The sequence below is a fragment of the Podarcis melisellensis genome (genome assembly GCF_964234715.1).
Source record: "Podarcis melisellensis genome assembly, chromosome: 2".
NCBI classification, from domain to species: Eukaryota; Metazoa; Chordata; class Lepidosauria; order Squamata; family Lacertidae; genus Podarcis; species Podarcis melisellensis.
This window is the reverse complement of record NC_138529.1, coordinates 24,140,418-24,151,494: the sequence shown is the minus strand read 5'-3', so window position 1 is coordinate 24,151,494 and position 11,077 is coordinate 24,140,418. Positions and strand designations below refer to the sequence as shown.

Below are 11,077 nucleotides of genomic sequence, written 5' to 3'. Positions count from 1 at the left end.
CCGAAAGGAACAGCCACAGCAGGAAACATATCTGAACAGCAGCATCTTCTGCAAGAAGTATCCTGGAAATCAAGCTGCTGTTCTGTCCTGTTGTCTACTGTTGATTTACATCAGGAGTGATGAACCTGTGTAGTCCCAACCTTCCAAGTCCCAACATCCCTGACCATTGGGCGTGCTAGCTGGGGCTGATGGGAGTTGTAGTCTAACAACATCTGGAGAGCTACATGTTAGCCACCCCTGCTTTATGAAGGATAGGATAGCCATGATTTCTGACCTAAGAAACATTTTTACAAACCCTTTATGTTTGAACCATCCAGCTCCATTAGGGACATCATGGTTGTACTCAGTCAGTTAGTACAGTGACTTCATAGCTCTCCATGCTACCAGCTGCAATTTTTTGCGATGGAGCAACCTTGCACATCAGCAAGCCCACCATAAAAAAAAGAGGAGAGAATCACCTTGCCAACAAAGGTCCATATAGTTAAATCTATGGTTTTCCCAGTAGTGATGTATGGAAGTGAGAGCTGGACCATAAAGAAGGCTGATCGCCGAAGAACTGATGCTTTTGAATTATGGTGCTGGAGGAGACTCTTGAGAGTCCCATGGACTGCAAGAAGATCAAACCTCTCCATTCTTAAGGTAATCAGCCCTGAGTGCTCACTGGAAGGACAGATCGTGAAGCTGAGGCTCCAATACTTTGGCCACCTCATGAGAAGAGAAGACTCCCTGGAAAAGACCCTGATGTTGGGAAAGATGGAGGGCACAAGGAGAAGGGGATGACAGAGGACGAGATGGTTGGATGGTGTTCTTGAGGCTACCAGCATGAGTTTGACCAACCTGCAGGAGGCAGTGGAGGACAAGGGTGCCTGGCGTGCTCTGGTCCATGGGGTCACGAAGAGTCAGACACGACTAAACAACAACAAGCCCACCATGTTTGGTTGGGGTGCGTGCTGCATTTTGATTCAGGCTTAAATGTTCCAACTACCATTACCTGGCCTTTCATTTATGTTTAATTCTTACTTTCAGAGAGAAGAGACTGGAATTTCTTAATTGCAACCTTCCTTTCCTCAACCCCACCCCCTCCTTCCCAAACACAAGATGTTTCTGTCTGGGAAAACATCTTGGCTAAGATTTTTTTTTTCCAAAAAAGAAATCTTGATCAAGTGATACACTGCATAGTACTGGGACAAAAGTTTCCATTTTAATGAAATACACGGGGTTTTTCTCCTCCATCAAAACAGGAAAAAGAGCATGTTTTTTAAGATGACAGGAAATCAATTTTCACCATCCATAAAACCAAATCTTGCAACAGGGGAGTCTGATCCAGGCAGGAACGTTGAGATAAGAATGAGGAGCGTGAATCTGCTTCTGTTGGCTTATCAAACATTGATTGACATGAACTGCTTCATCAGCCTTCTCCAGGTACTTCTGCATGGGTCAAAATGAAAAAAGCAAAGCCTTCAGTAATGCAAGTAGACCCATTTTCAGGACTTGGATTCAGCACTTAAATATAGAATGTAAACTGTGCCTTTTTGAAGCCTAAGGTAGAAGGTAAGGTAAAGGTAAAGGACCCCTGGACGGTTAAGTCCAGTCAAAGACGACTATGTGGTTGCGGTGCTCATCTCACTTTAGGCCGAGGGAGCCAGCATTTGTCCACCAGACAGCTTTCCTGGTCATGTGGCCAGCATGACTAAACCGCTTCTGGTGCAACGGGACACCATGATGGAAACCAGAGCGCACAGAAACACTGTTTACCTTCCTGCCGCAGCGGTACCTATTTATCTACTTGCACTGGCATGCTTTCGAACTGCTAGGTTGGCAGGGGCTGGGACAGAGCAACCGGAGCTCACTCCGTCATGGGGATTCAAACCACCAACCCTCCGATCGGCAAGCCCAAGAGGCTCAGTGGTTTAGACCACAGCGCCACCAGCATCCCTAAGGTAGAATCTGAATGCCACCCACTGTAATGGGACCAACTCTTTTAAAAGTCTTGCATTCAGACACTGATTTGTACCTTCGTGACACCATGATGTAGCTAAAGCCTTTCCCGATTCACATAGTTTCAGACAGGGGACCCCCCAGCCCTTCATAGAGGTGTTGAGGACTGAACCTAAGAACTTCAGCTTGCAAATAAGATGCTCTACTATGAAGTAGTAGACGATGAGCATGCACTGAGAACACCATAGCTAATTGCAGATTTCCAGCATCTGTATATAAGCCTAAACAAGTTGTCTTCTACCCAGTTCTAACATACCCACAAACATACAGCTGCTATACAGTTGCAGTGTAAATCCGCAAAACTAATTTCTGGATTTAAAAAAAGAAAAGAAAAGAGTTTTCATTTTTAAAGGATCCCTACAAAACCAAATATTTTTGATAATAGCTCATATTCCAGCAGCCTACATTACTATTTTGTTCTCTTCCCTTCACTAAGGCTCTGTCTCCTATTTTGTTTTATTTTTTGTTCTGCAAGCTAGCAAAAAGAATGTGTTTCATCTTATGAGATCTGATTGTGGGAGTAAAGGTGGGTGGAATCTGTTGGCGGAGAGTCATTTTCCAGTACTTTTGCCACCAAGTAAGTGGAAGAAGCTACCGAAATAGAAATAAAAGAGAAAATGGAATATAAAATAGAAACATAACAATAAGCTGAAGCTTCGTATGGGCATATGCCCCATATTGCTTCTGTTCAGAGCTGCAAAAAGAAGAAGAAAAGAAATCGGCAAATGCATATTAAGTGTGACTGAGTCATGCTTAACACTTTTGTCATTATGCAATTTTTAAAGCACATATATATTGGATCTGACACCATTGTCTTTCTTTCTTTCAAAATGAAAAGGCACCTGAGGTCTGATTTTGTGCTGGAGATTCTGAAAATCTCCAGAGCTAATAACCTAAATTAGCATCCTTATCTGTGAAGCAGCAGTGACTGCCAGAAAGCTTGAATAAATTATTATTATTATTATTATTATTATTATTATTATTATTATTATTATTATACATTCAACATTTGAATGCAACATTTGAAGGGGTTTCCAGTTAGACACTGATGCATAGAAACCATCATATTGTTAGATGTGTCTTATGTGAATAGTTCTTGTTATACTGCAACACAACCAGATCCCCACACTTCATGGTGACTACCAGCATCTATTTTTCAAGGTGGGAGGGAGGCACTGGGTATATGTGCTTGAGAAACGGCATCCTCCTGCCATGAGAGCTAATCTATAATGGCTGTGTTTATAGGTGCATCACCAAACAGCACAGGACCCCTTCAAGTCTGCTGTCTCCCTTCAAAATCTCATTTCATCTGCTATCTTTTGTTTATCTCTTAATTTGAGAAAGGAGGGTCCTTCTCTGCACAGTCGCAAAATTATTTCCTGTAATTTTGACACTAGCGAATGACTGAGAAGGGAGAAATACTTGCATTTAACTAACATTTAGGTTAACATCCTTTGCCACTTTCCCATCCCTTTTGTGAAAATGTGTTCACAGTTAAAAACTGCCTTTTGCCTAAGTCATGCTAACCTCTCAGCTGATGGGCCTCTGTTTATCCAGATCAATGTAGACTAAGCAGGATTATAAAATCAGATTTATCCCGGGGCCATAATTCTGTCATCCCAAGGAACACACTCTTGTGGGTGTGAGGTGCTTAATCTTACAGATTTACTAGAAGGATCTGTGGCTTTAAAACTGCCGTTTTGCGTCATGTCCCAAAAGCTGCTTTATAAATTGGTTGGAATACCAAAGAGGCGGAGATTAAACAAATGGTTTCAGATAGTAGGTTCTAAACGCAGGAAACCAAGGCAAGGAGAGTGACCTTATAGCAGTTTGCCTTGATTACAATTCACCCTTGTCCTAGTGGAAAGGGACCTGATTAAACCACACAGTTGAAACAGCACGCTTTTGGGAATGACTAAAACGATGCCCCAGGGATTTTAAAGAAGATGCAAAGAGCATATGCCAAAGAGTATGAGCTGTTTAGAGACTGTGTTCTGTGAACAACTAGGCACTGTATTATTACTATTATTAGTATTATTATTATTACTATTATTATTATTAGGCTGTGTGCACAAATACCTTTCTAAAGCACATTCTTTTCGTCAAATAATTCTGGGCGCTGCAGTTTAACCCTCAGGGAGTTACAGTTTCCAGCAATATTTCACAAACTATCGTTCCCAGAACTATTTGAGGGAAAGAATTCAAGCATTGCGCATCCTGTTTGTATAATGTGCTTTGAATGTGCTCTAAAGCTATAGTGTGTACAGAGTCTTAGTTACACATGTACCCCACTTCTTCAGAACTCAAGGTAGCCTATATTAGAATTATCCTCACTGTATCCCTGTGACATGAGGTTAGTTTAAGAGCAAGTCAATAATCCCAGGTCACCCAGTAAACTTTATGAATGAAGGAGGATTTGAACCTATGTCTCTCTGGACCAAGTCCAATCGTCTATTCACAACACCTTTGATGGGCAGTCTTCAGATTTGTGGGGTCTGTTTTGTGGGGTTTTTTTAGAATTCTGTGGTGGTTCAGACAGCGGGACATATGCTAAAAAGTAAGAAACAGATCTGGCTGAGAGATGCATGCACATAAATTATACATCAGAACATAAACCAAGTTTCATCCTGCAGATGGAGTATAATTGATTTTTCCCATAATCACAAGTAGCCAGAGAAGGGATGTAAGGACCATAGTGCTGTTATTACCATATTTTTCGCTCTATAACACGCACCCGACCATAACATGCATGTAGTTTTTAGAGGAGGAAAATCCGTAGGCATGCCACCCATAGGCATTTCCTCCATAACACGCACAGACATTTCCCCTTACTTTCTAGGAGGAAAAAAGTTATGGTGCAAAAAAATACGATAATTACAGAGAGGGTTGTGTTTTGTTTTTGTGTTAAAAAGGCAAGGTTTTTTTGAACAAAGGTGAGCTTTGAGTTGTGTCACTAGAAGTCCAGGGACTATAGAACTGCAATAATCAAGGCAGGGCATGATCCGAGCGTGAGCTGGACTATTTGCTCATAGAAACATCATGACTTGGCAATGAGCTGAAGTGGGGCTTGAAGATGAGGCTTTGGGCCAGATCATCAAGATGGTTGGTGACAAGGTCAACAGAGAAAGGAATAAAAAAAAATTAAAAAGGGAAGATGAGAAGTTTAGCCTTTGATATATTGAGGATGATATGGTGATGAAAATATCCAGGCAAAATGTTGGAGTATCAACAGGAGATGCCTGTTGGGTGGAGGGGAATATTTCTGGGATAGAGAGGTATTGATGGGTGTCATCAGGGTAGAGGTATACTGAAAGCCATGGAATTTTATGCTGCCACCAAGGAACAGTACGAGCAGAGAGAAAAGCAGATTCCTAAGATATCCAAACAAAGAGAGGGGGAAAGTCTCTTCCCTATGGAAATGACACAGACTCAGGTGAATGTGGCAAGCACAAAGCAACACGTAGGCTAATAGTATACTAACAATATTTATATAACACTATCAAACTAGAATAGAATAGAAATTTATTACAGTCCCAGACCAGATTCACATACTGTACTAAGCAAACATAAAACACCATAGCATTAAGTTTGAATTTACCATCGAATATAACATTAAACAATATGAATATGACAGCCATTAGAAATGTGGTCTAGGTCTCTAGAATATTATCTAGAGTTTGCATCTGAGGCCTTAGTCTTTGGAATAGCACAGCTTGTTCCCTGAGTTTTATGGCAGCCGCGCAAAATATGGCCACTCTTAACGTGATCTCTAGATCCTTATCCTCTATCAGGGATTTTAAGCACTGAGGTTCGGACCCACTTGGAATTTTCTGTATAAGAGGGGTGATAAAGACTGGGCGTATATCCTCGTAAAAACAACATCGTAGCAAGACATGAGAGACGGTTTCCACCTCTATCAGGCTGCAGGAGCAGACTCGCTCTGCATATGGTTTACCCACATATCTGCCCTGCAATAAGGCAGATGGCAGCACGTTAAATCTAGCGAGGGTGAACGGTCGTCTATGTTATGTACTGAAGTTCTCACCCTGGGCCAGCAGGGGGATACTGTAGATAGTTTTCACTCAGGTCCACATATGCAAATACTAATCTGGGTTCGAGCGCCACGTTGGGCATTGCAGGGGATTGGACTAGATGACCTGTGTGGGCTCTTCCAACTCTATGAGTATATGATTCTATCCGGAGGAGTCCCCAGTAGCCAAACTAGTGCCCACCTGAGGTCGTTGGGGCTGCAGTGCTCATCTCACTTTCAGGCCCAGGGAGCCAGCATTTGTCCACAGACAGCTTTCAGGGTCATGTGACCAGCATGACTAAGCAGCTTCTGATGCAATGGGACAACGTGACAGAAGCCAGAGCGCACAGAAACGCCATTTACCTTCCCACCAGAGTGGTACCTATTTATCTACTTGTACTGGAGTGCTTTCGAACTGCTAGGCTGGCAGGAGCTGGGACAGAGCAATGGGAGCTCACCCTGTCATGGAGATTCAAACCCCGACCTTCTGATCAGCAAGCCCAAGAGGCTCAGTGGTTTAGACCACAGCACCACCTGCATCCCACCAGTTTAGGTATGAAGCATGCACCTCAACATTTCTCCAATGAAAATAGGGATGTCCTATTCCATAATAATGATGACGACAATGATGATGATGATGATGATGATGATATTCTGGGCAGCTTCCAACATATATTAAAACATAATAAAAACTATATAGGGCTGCCTTCAGATGCCTTCTTAAGGTTGTATAGTTACTTATCTCCTTGGCTCTGGGGTCACATAGCTCTATACCCTCCAACCTTTCTCCGATGAAAATAGGGACGTCCTAAGGAAAAGTGGGACTTTCTGGGATCAATCAAAAACTGAGACAGCTTCTGTAAATTCAGGATGTCCCTGGAAAATAGGGACACTTGGAGGGTCTGCATGAAGTAACTTAGCAGGAGATGCCTATGGTGGCTGGACATCATTCCTTTTGTTTCCAGATGATGCCATGCTTGGAGAGATTTGTGTGCTCTGGCAAGAGTTGGTTGCTGAGAGCACAGCTACTGCAGATGATGTGGGCCTCAGAAAATGCTGCAGATGCACCAGTGAAGTCACTTAGCTGTGCAACCAGTGCTTCTGAAAACTCATGGGGATGGCTGCCTGGTTGCAAACTCATGTGGTTGGTGAAGTCATACACTCCCCAAAATGATGGAAGCAACAGCTGCCTCGCTGGTGGCTGAATGTGTGTCACAGAAGTTAGGAAAATGTCAACTTACCACAAGGATCATTGGGTTCATCTTGGTAAAGCTCTTCCAGTAATGGTGTCCTGTCATGACCAAGGTGTGGCTTGGTCTTCTGGAAAAGCGACGTTCCAATCTGGTCTCACTTTTGTTCCCTTTTGTGGTGTGGTGTCAGCAACCAGGTTACTGCTGCCCTCCTTTTTTAATGTTTGATGTTTTATCGTGGACGATCTAATGGACGATCTGTGGACGGCAAGTCCCCGCCTACCCTGGGTGGGTATCAACAGGGCTAATTACCCTCATATTAACCCTGAATTTCTGGCACTGCTGGGGGTCCGATCTCATGGGAGGCAGCCATTTCCCTCAGCAGGAAACATTGTTTCTGGACCTTGTGCTTGCTGCTGAGTCAGTAATGCTATTAGCATGGATAAATATCTCTTCTTTACTTACAGGTAAGAGTCACTGTCATTGTGTTATGCAATGGGAACCTGACAGTGCACCTGACTGGTTACTGGGAGAGAAACAACTGTGTCTAAGGAAGCTCTACTAGAACTCAGTGTCTGCCCATAAAAGCAGGCCCTGCTGTGAGCATCAGGTTGCTACTATGGGCATCTAAATCAAAGGTGAAACACCAAAGGATATTGCACTTTTGGGTTCTTTGGAGTAGTCAGGGGTGGCAGATGGTGTGTCAGGAAGAGAAAGGGTTACTATCAATGTTGAGTTATGGAATTGATATCAATATATGTCAGTACAGTGGACACTGGGGCTGCAAACGTGATCCATGCAGGAAGCACGTTCACAACCCGCAGCGTCCGCAACCCACAGCACCATGTCAGCGCACACACAGGTCGCGATTCGGTGCTTCTGCACATGCTCAAAGCACGATTTAGCTCTTCTGCACATGCGCCGAAACCAGGAAGTGACCCGTTCCGGTACTTCTGGGTTCAGCGCAGTGCGCAACTGGAAATCGCGCAACCCAAAGCATCTGTAACCCAAGGTATGACTGTAGTTTATATCACTGGCTTTCTTCTGATTATTTATATTTGTGTGGGGGGGTTAATCTGAGGGGCATAGAAATTGTCTCAAACCAATGAATAAAAATATAATAGATATAGATTAAAAAATAAATTTATTTTGGTGGTGGGGAGGGAGGGAGACAAATATCTGGATATATAAGCTCTAGCATTTCTATAAGGAAGAATGGCAGGCATCAGGCTCCAATCCTATACCCACCTTCCTGGATATATGCTCCATTGAACTTGATGGGGCTTACTTCTGATTAGGATGTATAGGACTGCAGTGCTAATGAAACCTTTTTGCCTCAGATGTTTCTGAAATTCAAATTATTTTAGTTTTCAGATGAAGGCCGAGTGCAGTTGTTATTATTCCCCGCATTGCTGGTGGAAACATAGGTAGAAATCAATATGAATAGCTTGGCTGCTTTAAAAGAAATATTTCTCTTACCCATCTGCAATTTTCCATACTGGATCTTTGTTGATTAAGTAATTTTATACAACTTTGAAGCATTCATTCCTTAAAAGAAAGATAAAATCAGTGGTTAGAAGTTACGATATTTCCTTTCTTTTCAACTCAATGTTTTGCATGGGATTTGTTTAGAAAAAATATAGAGAAATACACCAAAAAATGAGATAATGATGGGGTTTTGTTTGCATTAAGTATTTCCCCCTCTTTTGCCCAAACAATGAAAGGAATTCTCTCGTGCATGCCCTCATCCAGGCATAGGCAAACTCGGCCCTCCAGATGTTTTGGGACTACAATTTCCATCATCTCTGACCACTGGTCCTGTTAGCTAGGGATCATGGGAGTTGTAGGCCAAAAACATCTGGAGGGCCGAGTTTGCCTATGCCTGCTGATCTAAAGAAGGCATGTGCCAGGGATGCGATTGACGACTGCTGCTGCCAACATCCAGGTTGCTATCGTAAGAGGCATTTCCATATGGCAGAGAGTGTGGAATGGCTTCTCTATCATCATTCCCTATTTAAAACATCTAGATGAGGTGTTCTTCCTTGAACAAAGGAGCTATAAAGAACCAAAAACAGATAAACTTGATGCAATAACCCCATTGCTAGCGAGCCCATATAGGGATGTATGTGACTGTGTAGCAAAACTTCCAAAGTTCATGAACTTTTAAAAATAATTTTTATTCAATTTTGATAATTATAGTATATAATAAACCTTAGTAACCAATTATGTTCCACAGGAGTACTCTAAAAATATAATCCATGTTATCCTTAAACAATAAAGTAAATCATTGCTAACATTTTTAGCTTAGCTTTCTTATGTCTCTCCAATCTTTTGCAGCCTGCTGCAGAATGGCATATCAACACTGTGGGCAAATAACTTTGCCAAGAAGTTTCAACACCATGTAAAAAGAGTGTAGATTTCTGTAACTTGGCCAAACGCTTAAATCATGCAGCAATATTATATTGATCCTGATTGGGCAGTGAAACAAGTTCCCAGTTGAGATGATGAAACTGTGACATCCCTGAAGCTGGAAGAACAGGTTGATATGTCATGGCCTTGGAGTCCAAAATTGGGAGACATGAAGTTGGAGGTTACAGGATTACAGCCAGGTTACAGGGAACCAGACAGAGGGCCTTCTCGGTAGTGGCATCCACCCTGTGGAACACCCTCCCAGCAGATGTCAAAGAAATAAACAACTACCAGACATCTGAAGGCAGCCCTGTTTAGGGAAGCTTTTAATGTTTGATGCATTACTGTGTTTTAATATTGTGTTGGAAGCTGCCCAGAGTGGCTGGGGAAGCCCAGCCAGATGGATGGGGTATAAATAATAAATTATTCTTTAGACAGAAGCCAAGACCCTCAGGGCTCCTTCCCTGGGGTCCAAGGAACCAAAGGCTTCTCACATTACCTTGTTGGTGCTTCACTGCAAAGATCAAACAATGTAGGAGGCCACGGACTGCAGGAAGTGTCTTTAGGTCAGAAAGTTATCCCTTTAAGCCTAGGAGAGGCACCTAGGAGACATAGGCTGGAAACAGACACTCAGAAGACCTCAGTTCATTCCCAACCTTGTCAGAACAAGTAGTTTGCCAGGAGCTCTCCTTGGTGCTGCAACCTGACCTCCCTTTGCTGCCATGCATTGTGAGCGGCTCTGCAGGACTGGAGCCACACACTGTGTAACAAACTGGACAGATTCCAAACAGACCAATAGATGAGATAAATTCTTGAGACACCTTCCATCTCTTCGGTTCCACACAAAACACTGGTTCAAATTGTGCAAAAGAAATAACTGGTCCGCACAAATCACATTCTTTCTATATGATAATAAAAGTATTATTATTATTATTATTATTATTATTATTATTATTATTATTTATTATTATTATTATTATTATTATTATTATTATTATTATTATTATTATCCCACCTTTTTCTCCAAGGGACTCAAGGTTCCCTGCATGCATGGTTCTCCCCCTCCTCATGTAATCTCTACAACAACCCTGTGAGGTAGATTAGGCTGAGAGGTAGTGATTGGCCCAAGGTTACCCAGTGAACTTCATGGCTGACTGGAGATTTGAACCCTGATCTCCCAGCTCCTAGTTCAACACTCTAAGCACTGCACCACAGACTGACTTTGCAACCACCCCTGGAAGTCAGCTAGACAGTGTGATGCGTGATGAACCCAAAGCCATTCAGCAAGTTTCCCACATTTAAAAGTCAAACCCTGCACCCCACAGCCTAGCTTTTAGAGCAGCCTTCCCCAACCTGATGTCCCCAGATGTTTTGGACAGCAACTCCTATCGTCTCTGACTTTGGCTGGAGGGGACATCTGGAGGGGACCAGGCTGGGGCAGGTTTTATTG

General features: G+C 42.7%; 1 long non-coding RNA gene across 1 annotated transcript; it reads right to left on the bottom strand.

The window, feature by feature from the left end:
• Window positions 1–1,048: 1,048 nt before the first annotated feature.
• LOC309363607 lies at window positions 1,049–10,486 on the bottom strand. Its single transcript, XR_014165468.1, has 3 exons — window positions 10,127–10,486; window positions 8,698–8,766; window positions 1,049–1,428 (listed from the first exon to the last, which is right to left on the bottom strand). It is a non-coding gene; the product is annotated as an uncharacterized lncRNA (long non-coding RNA).
• Window positions 10,487–11,077: the final 591 nt, after the last annotated feature.